Genomic DNA, 8,930 nt, shown 5'->3' on the forward strand with positions numbered 1-8,930 from the left:
CTTTCTAATGTTCTGGATGAGTAACATTTTTTAAAAATGGAGGCTCCAACAGGATTTGGACAACTTCTGACTTTGTCACAAAAAAAAAAAAAAAAGATGCTACGCTACAAATGCCATGTACTATCTTGATTATTCATAGAAGAAACTTTAACGCTGAATGGGAAAGGCCATTTTTAAATAAAGGGCAGTTCTGTAAAACGGAAAAGGTTAACTTTAAAAAAAAAGAAACTCACTATATTTTCACTTTTCTTCCATTTCACTGTGAATGGGTAGAAATTGTGTCCCATGCAGGCAATGGCCCACAAGCCTGTTCTGTGGAGACCACTGGTTTATGTGACATTCCAAAATGGTTCCCTGCGTGGTTCGGGCTGTCAGAATCAGCACTGATGACCCCAAATCCTGCTGCCTAGCTCCTAAGAGCAAAAACAAAGCTTGAGGTTTCTGGCATGGAGGTATCCAACAGGGAAAGGCAGTCTTTTCTGGCCCTCTTAAAATGTAAGCGATAAGCCACAGAGGATCCTAGAACAAATGGTCTCATATTGATATTTTCACATTCGATAATTTCATATTTAGTCTAGTAGGTTAGTAATTTTTTTCATAAAAGGAAATTGCAGCCAGGGCTAATTGCTCAATCTGAAATATATCTGGACATTGTTTAGATGTTGGAAAGGAGACAGTAATATTGCAGAGTTTTAGCAAAGAGGAGGGCATTGTTTTAGAAAAAAAAAGTAAATGTAAATTAATAGAAAATGTACCCTGTATGGTTTTTAAAGCTTTGGTGTATATAGTCGAAGAAAGAGCACCCCTATTTTGAGCTTCCCTTGACATTTTTCTTATTTCTAAAATGCAAAAGGAAATTCATCAGCGCAGGCTCAATGCATTCCCATTCATTGATTTGTTAGCCAATCAATGGCCATTGTAATCTGAAAAAAAATAACACCCGTTTCTATGAACCTTTCCAAGCGAGGCCGTGTTCAGCTAAGCTTAATAAAGAGAAAAACAGCAAGGACCATCTGGAAAACACTTCCGGAGTCGCGAAAGATAGTGGCAGCCTTTGCCCAACCTGCTATAAATAAGTGTCTCAGGGAAAAACACCCGATTTTCAAATCTGTTTCTATTTAATACAGCTGCAATAGAGTTTATTTAGCTTTTCCCTATAGCAGGAAGACTGTTTGCATTTTTATGACAGAGGTCTAAATGTTTTTCACAGCCATTTCCATTGCCATTATTTTGAGGAACAACATACCACGCGGACCTGTCTGTTTGCTTCTGCAGCACAAAGCAGTGGCCCCAGTGGCCTCTGCACCACGAAACTGGCCTCCAAAGCTCAGAATTATGATCCTGTTTCCTCTCCCAATGTTGCAACCATCACCCAAATTCCTGCCTGCAAGGGGGCTGGCAACTTAGAATGACCAAGTGTCACTTGCAGCAAATCAATTTTTTATCTGCCCAGACCCATCACGTTGTGGAATTCTGCCAGCTCATTGCCTCTTCCTTCATGAGGGTAAAAAAGAGTCAAATTACTCCTCAAGCCGGGCTAGAACTCACCAATGAAGATCTCTTGCTGGCTTGGCAATCCCCTACACACTCGCCTTGCCATCTTTCCTAACTGGCTAAGCTTGAAAAGGAATTCCTCTACAAACAACATTCCAAACTCATTCAGGTACCCTTTGGAAAAAAGGTCCACCTACCTTGGATGATTGCAAAATGAAGGGGCCCCCACTGAGCACCTGTCCATACAATCGAGCACCCCTAACTGCCCATCTCATTCAATTCTCCAAGTGCCCATCCTATTTTTATGCATGGACAGGGCAGGGTTTACCTCCCGGTGAATGCGTGCCCCTCCTCCCTAGCCTTTCAAGGGACCATCAGCAAGATGATGGCTGAGGGCTTGGCCCGCAGCATTTCATCTGTTGCTGCTGAGTGCAGGCATTACAAGGTGTGAAGTGCCTGAGGGAGCCCTGCTGACTCTCTTTCCCAAGGAGAATCGTTTCAAGGAAAACAAATGTGTGTTAAGAGGGACAAACATTGGGAGGGGTAGTAAAAACCACCTGAATTTGAAGTTCCAATAATTTTGAAAAATGCTCCATTTAGCGACCATTGACTCTCTCTGAACAGTACTGAAATTAGTGGTGGATAGATGGCTGCCGCAAGCTGAAATGAGTCTATTCCAGTGTTACAAGCAGAGCTCTCTCAAGTATACTGAGGGGCTAAATTAATTGGCTCAGGTTTAAGATGCTACAGGAGAAATAACAGTGGGGAGAAGGCAGGGGTGGAGGAAGATGACTGGTAGCTCTGAAGGCATGCCTAGAATCAGGTGCATATAAAAAAGAAATTGAGGAGGAATAAACTTGTTCTCTCTATGAAAAGCCAGAGAAGCCCATGTTACTACAATGTGCTGCCCCTCCCCCCAATTACCTATGACTTATCAATTGCCTGCCTTAAAAAAAAAAACAAACAAAAAAAAAACCTTTGTGTTTATACAATCTTACAGACCCTTCCATCAACCTTAGAATTAGTCAGGTACAGGACCCACTTCCAAATGCTAATTAATCACCCCCATAAATTGTATTTTTAATAGTCAGAGGGTGAAACTCTCTTTTATTATTTCAAATTGAATTTTCCAAAAACTGCAACTTACTTATTAAATCTTGGTCTAAACCAGTGCTTCTCATCCAGGAGAGATATTGTCCCAGAAGGGACATCTGGCAAGGTCTGGAGACATTTTTGGTTGTTACGACTACGGTGGGGGGTGATGCTACTGACATCTAGTGGGTGGGGGCAAGGGATGCTGCTGAACCTCCTACAGTGAATGCAGAGGACAGCTCCTCCACAATAAAGATCTGGCCTAAAATGTCATCAGGGCCAAGGTGGAGAAAATGTGCTCTAGATAAAGCCAAGTATGCTTGGCCTTTGATATTCTTATCGTTGGCAGTCATCAAAGACTTATCAATTGCCTGCCTTAAAAAAAAGGTGCTGCACTGAGCACCTGTCCATATCAAAGAGAGAAGATCCCACTGCCTTTGAAATCTAAGGTTGGTTTACATATATGTCACCTAAGGACATATTTATTCCTTTCAAAATAAAGGGAATAGGATCTCAATCTGAATCTAGGAACATTAAAGAAATACTGCCATCATGATGGAGGTAGGTATGGTACATTTTAAATGCATATTTCACCACTCTAAATGGATGAAAATTAATATCTCATAAAATAAAAAGATTATCTAGTTATATTCCATACAAAACCTAAATCAATACATTACGTCTTACTTAACCTGCAATTAGAGTTTAAAAAAAAAAACTAAAATAAGGAAATGACATTCTTTCCCATTTTTTACTAGCTGGGTACACATTTCTGAGCATGAGGCATTAAAACACAAACAAGCAGACAAAAACCTTTTTTTAAAGCAGATTTTTCCAGAGCATAAAAAGCTTCCTGAACCATTCTATTTTATTTACTGTAGATTCAATGCAGCCCATTCTCTTGGTTATGCCTGCCCGGCTCTCCAAATGCCCTCAAAACTGGGATGATGAATCACATACTTTGGCCCCACTGTGCCAATTAATAGTAAGCAAAGAATCCACACAGCCAAGACAGGACTTCTGCCTGGTGTGGTGGGGTGGGGGTGGGAGGGAGTCTTTCAGCCAGTTATTTCCAGAGGGTCTTATGAACAGGTGTTGAGATTCTCTAAAATTCCTTTAGTTCTAGAACATTCTGTGTGACTCTGCAGGGCCCCCAGCATGGGGGTGGGCTTTGGTCAGGAAAAATGTGTGTTCCTAGAGTCAATCTAGAGCTTCCAGGCTTAAACTATGAAGGAAGGAATCGCTGACAGCTATATCATTTCGACCCTTCCAGGCCACTGTTCCATTCTCTCAATTATATGGCAGAAGTGGCCATACACACAAAGGCAAAAATAACAACAACAACAACAAAAACGCCCAACCACACCCAGTCTTGGCTGCCAGCGAGGCCTAATTCTGCTGCTGAAAAAGAACAGTTGCTACAGTGCAGCTGGAGGAGCTTTTCCAGAGAACTGGTAATACCCTGGCTGTTAATGAATTATTTTTCGCCAGAATGTCGGATTCTTCCTGTGCTCCAGTAAACAGTCTGCTTCTGCCTTGGGAAACAAAACCAGCTCCTTCCGAGGAGCTCAAGGAGGTCAGCCAAGGGTCCCCTGTGGGGGCAGCCCCCTCAGGAGCCAGAGCCACAGGCGCCTGACCTATAAATCACTGCAGCCCCAAGTTCATTATTCCAGCTCTTTCTGTCTACTTGGGCCATGCCCAGCGCCCAGGGAAGGGCCTGGGGAGACCACATTGCCTCTCCGATCCTCCCCCGACCCCCCTGAACTGTCCCTTGGTCAGGTTTTCTCATCTTTGGCACCACGTGTGTGAAATCGGGCTTCCTTGCATTTATTCTGTCTCTCTCGCAGAAACTGTATTTATTTCTTTGCTCTTGTTTTCATCAACCTGTCAGGAAATAACTATGTACGTCCCCTTTTCTCCTTTCACTTCTTTAAGATTGGCCCCAGCCCCAAATAACCCACTCTCAGTATTAGAGTGTCTACTTGGGACACTATACTCCAAGCACAAATCCCCAGGAAGGATATTAGTAGAGCAGATGTCAAGGAAACCAGCTGCTCAGGCAGGAGACAGCTCTCCAATGGATAAGGACACCAGTCTGGGGGTGGGGGACACGAGAAAGGAAAAGAAAGGGGCCATTTTGTTCTAGCCAGCCCTGCCTACCCACCTTGCTCTCTCGTCTCCATTAAGTTTTAGGAGCCCACCTTCTAACAAAACTTGACTGAGCAAACATGCTCATGGGTAGACTGGATGGGAACCCCACCCACCCCCTGCCAAAAAAAAATGATGCCTTAGCTACCAAAAATCTAAGTCACCTAATGACAGGCTGTTGTGGCTACTGAGTCAACCCCATGTCTTCTAACTGCCATGGGGATGGAGAGCGTTTATGCCCCCCAAAACATCTGGAGGTGCTGCAAGGCTGAAGGCACAGGTTGGTAGTTAATCTGCTCTGATGCAGTGCTAATAGAAATATATACGTAATTTTAAAGTTTCTAGCAGGCACATTAAAAAGATCCTTTCAGGTGACATTAAACTTAATACTATAGCTTATTTAACCAATATATTCAAAATATTATCATTTTACCATGTAATTGATATAGAAATTATTAATGAGCTATTTTGCATCCTTTTTTTGTATTAAATCATAGAAATCCTGTGCATATATTATCCTTACAGCGCATCCTACTTTGGACTAGCCACCTTTCAACTGCTCAATAGCCACACTAGTGGCTACTGTATGAGATGGTGCAAATACAGAACATTTCCATCATTGTAGAATGTTTGATTACACAGTACTGTGCTGAAAGAAAGATCAAACCAACTGTGGGAAAGAGTGACAGGTGAGATCAGGACAGGCTATAGAGTTATTGGAGCTAAGAATTACAACAGAAATGGGAACTGCAAGGACTGGGATGTTCTAGGAGCCCCCGGCCCTACCTCTAAAGTGATTAAAATGGGCTTTTAAGAAAGGCCCAGGGCCCATGCCTGCATAGCGAGTATAATCATTACTCAAGGAATCTGCTGGTTGAGCCGCCTCCATCTTAGCTCTTCTGATCTGTTTAAAGCAGGGGATGGCACAGAAGATCACCAAAGTCGTGTATGTTCTTTCAATAACACTTCTGGATTTGCAATCTAATTTGGTGAAGCAGATACAGAAACACGATCAAATTACGTGCGCCTGTGTCTGTGTTTGCATGTGTGTTCTTGGCTGGAGAGAGGACGGTCATGTGCGAAATACAGAAGTACTAATGTGGCTACCAAAATCACCTCCACATCAGTGGCCATCAAAACACAAGAGAGTGGTAGATTCTAAGAGCTTATCAAAAATTGTGAGACACAAAGGAAATGCTTTGAGTATGAAAAGAATGAGATGATGGGTGTCTGGGCAGACAATCAGGTGGGAGAGAAAAGTGATAATCAGAGGCATTCTCCAAAGACAAGAGCTGCCGACTCTACAGCAAAGATGTCACCCTGATCCCCAAATCAAGCTTAATTCAGAATCCCGCACAGGATTCTGTGCAGGGGAGAATGCAATTAGCCACCCGCCCCCACCCCACCCCCCCTACCTCCCGCCACGAGAGCCTCAATCTCTGAGATCCCCCTCAGATTCTGATCAGGGAGGCAGAGTAAAAAACACCTCATATATAGATTCAAATTCTTGCTCTCCCAGTGACTCCAGAATTTCTAGGGGGTTAAGGCTGCCATCTGGTTGGAAGGAGGTTAAAGGACTAGCTTTGACAATGCATTTGCATAACAAGAGCCCATCTCATTTCTATTTAGAGTTTATCTAGCTGAGTCAGTTAAGAGTCAGAAATGCCTTACCCACACTTTGGTCCCACTATGGGCCTCAGGCAATTTACTTATCCTGTTTCAGCCTGTTTCCTCATTCACAGGATGAGAATGCTATTTCCATATCTCACATGGACTTGTCAACTTGGAACTGCCCCAGGCTAGAACTGGAGCATGATACCAGTTCCCCAAACAAAGTCCCAAACCAAAGATACATATCTCTAGATTTCTCCCTGCTGGGTCTCCCTTGACAATGACTTACAGCTCCTTCCCCACCACCATTCACTCCACCAGCTCCATCATTTAGTCACAACTCTCATTTATTAAGCAACAGTTGGGTGTTGGGTATTTCACAATGAAAAGGCATACATAGTCTTTCCACCTGAAGTAATTAGGGACTATTTAGGGCCTTAATCTACTTGGCACATAAGCGTGTACCCTGGGTAACTGGCTTTGTCACTGGTAGGCTTCCTCCACACACACCCCCAGGCATAATATTTTGTGAATGGGTGGAGGCTGAGGACTCTGGCCTTTGGGAGAAATAAATGAAGCTTGGAGGAGGGGTAGAGGGACCTGCTGCCCCTTTAAATCATAACCACTAAAGTCTGGATCAGACATGCGACTGGAAATTTCTCCAAGTCTCTGATTTTTTATCTGTAAAATAATGCCTCCATCACATCGTGGTTTCCCACATGTGAAGTGTTTGGCAGACAGAGGGCAACAACAAATGTTAATTTCTTTACCAATTTATTTCACTCCACTACTCTCCTCCAAATCTAAGGTTAGGGAAGGAGCCAGGGAACAAACACTTGGTATTTTCTGACCGGAGATTCAAAGCACACTGTGTGTAACCATCTTCCCATCCAGAATACGTCCATGCTGGGTCCAATGGATTGCGGGAGGCCAGTCCTATCCAGTTTTCTGGCCATTGTCACTAGTGCAGTATCTGTTTCCGGGTGCTATAGCACTCCCAGCAACACCTTGGTCACACGCCTCCCATCCTTTTCTTTTTCTTTCTTGCCTTTCAGAGATCCTCTCTCAGAGGCTGTTTTCTAGCTACAAGACTTTATTTTACATTTCTTACCCAACTGCCCACCAACCAAGTTCTTACACTGGGCAACTGGCATCACCTGGAAAGCTGTTTTCTCTTTTAATTCAGAGATGGGCAGGTTTTCCTGGGCGGACCCTCACCGCTGGAGGTCTGGGGTGTCTTTACATCATAAAGGACCCCGACCTGGGCAGCTGATTGGTGCTGGTGTCAAAGCGGCCAGTGCCCCAAGTTCCAGTCTGGCTTGGCTCACTGTACCCAACTGCCATTCCGATGCCTCTAGTGGGCATCTGTCAGGATGAGGTGCAAGTGTCCATTGGAGGGATACTGTGTGTGGGGGTGGTGCAGGGTGGGTGGGTGGCCTCTCTGGGCTTCTAAGGGGCAGAGAAATTGGGATGCCACCGGGCTTATAAATCTGTGCCTTCCAATCCACCGCTGGCTTCTGAAAGTGGCACAGCTTCCCATGCTCCCCTTTGAGAAGAAAAAGGAAAGGACAAAACAGTGGGTGGGGGCATTATGCTGCTCTGGTGAGCAGCTCCCACTCACTAGCCTCCCCGCTATCCTCCTCCCACACTGCGACCCCTCTACTGTAACAAAGGCACATCACTACACATTTTCGAAGTTATCGCAAGTCTCTCGGTCAATCAACAAACGATTCTGATGACTCAAAAGGAGGAAGAGAGACATCTAGAAAACGGTGGGAAAGATCCTCAGGGAAAAGCACAGCAAACCTTGCCCTGTGCACGCAAAGCTAAGAATTGCTTTCTCCCTGCTGGCTGCTTTTCTCTTGGTTCTAGAGAGAAGCTTCCAAGAATCAGCTAAATAAAGGGATCGCACCAGAGGATGAGAGAGAATGTTAAACCAACAAAAACAAAGACCCAAATGAAGCAGAGCGAGCCATGAGAATCCGCGGTTATCAAAACTTTGTTTGGTCGTATCTATTTATCATCGCTGTACACCCGGGCTCTGCGGAATATCATTCTGTTGATGTCACTTATCCTCAGCAAAATATTTACACATCCTTAAAAACGCCAGATGAGGGGGGCCGGCCCACGCACTGCCGCGAGCCGCCCCTCAAGCACCGTCGCCGAGTTCTGGGCAGACGGTGAGGTGGGGGCGCGACGGAGGGTGGCTCCCGCGGGCACTGGTAAGAGCTACGGACAGTTCCCGGAACGCGGCCATCCCGGCGCTGCGCCCTGCCCTGCCCACCTCTCCCCCACCTGACTGCTAGAAGCAGCCACATCCCCGATATGGTATCGCGCCTCCTCCTCCTCCTGCCTTTCTCATTGATTAAGTTCTCAAACCATTGTTAAAGCCGGGTTGCTTTTCCCTGGAAAACTGGGCTGAATTTATTAAGCTTCCTCATGCCACAAAAGGAATATTCATAAAAGTTTGGCAGGCAGAAAACGAGGCTGACTGCGTGCCACGGGGTGGGTGACAATTCGCTCTTCCAAAGCCACCTTCTTCCTCCGTGCCCCATCCCTTTCTCCATCCATCCGTCGTGCCCCAA

General features: G+C 44.9%; 1 protein-coding gene across 2 annotated transcripts in view; it reads right to left on the reverse strand.

Annotated features, from left to right (window-relative positions):
- The window catches only part of RAI2 (retinoic acid induced 2), a 60,319-nt gene that overhangs the window by 51,007 nt on the left and 382 nt on the right, over window positions 1–8,930 (reverse strand). The gene's annotated exons all lie outside the window — the stretch shown is intronic.

This window comes from Pteropus vampyrus, unplaced genomic scaffold (genome assembly GCF_000151845.1).
Source record: "Pteropus vampyrus isolate Shadow unplaced genomic scaffold, Pvam_2.0 Scaffold81, whole genome shotgun sequence".
Taxonomy (NCBI): Eukaryota; Metazoa; Chordata; class Mammalia; order Chiroptera; family Pteropodidae; genus Pteropus; species Pteropus vampyrus.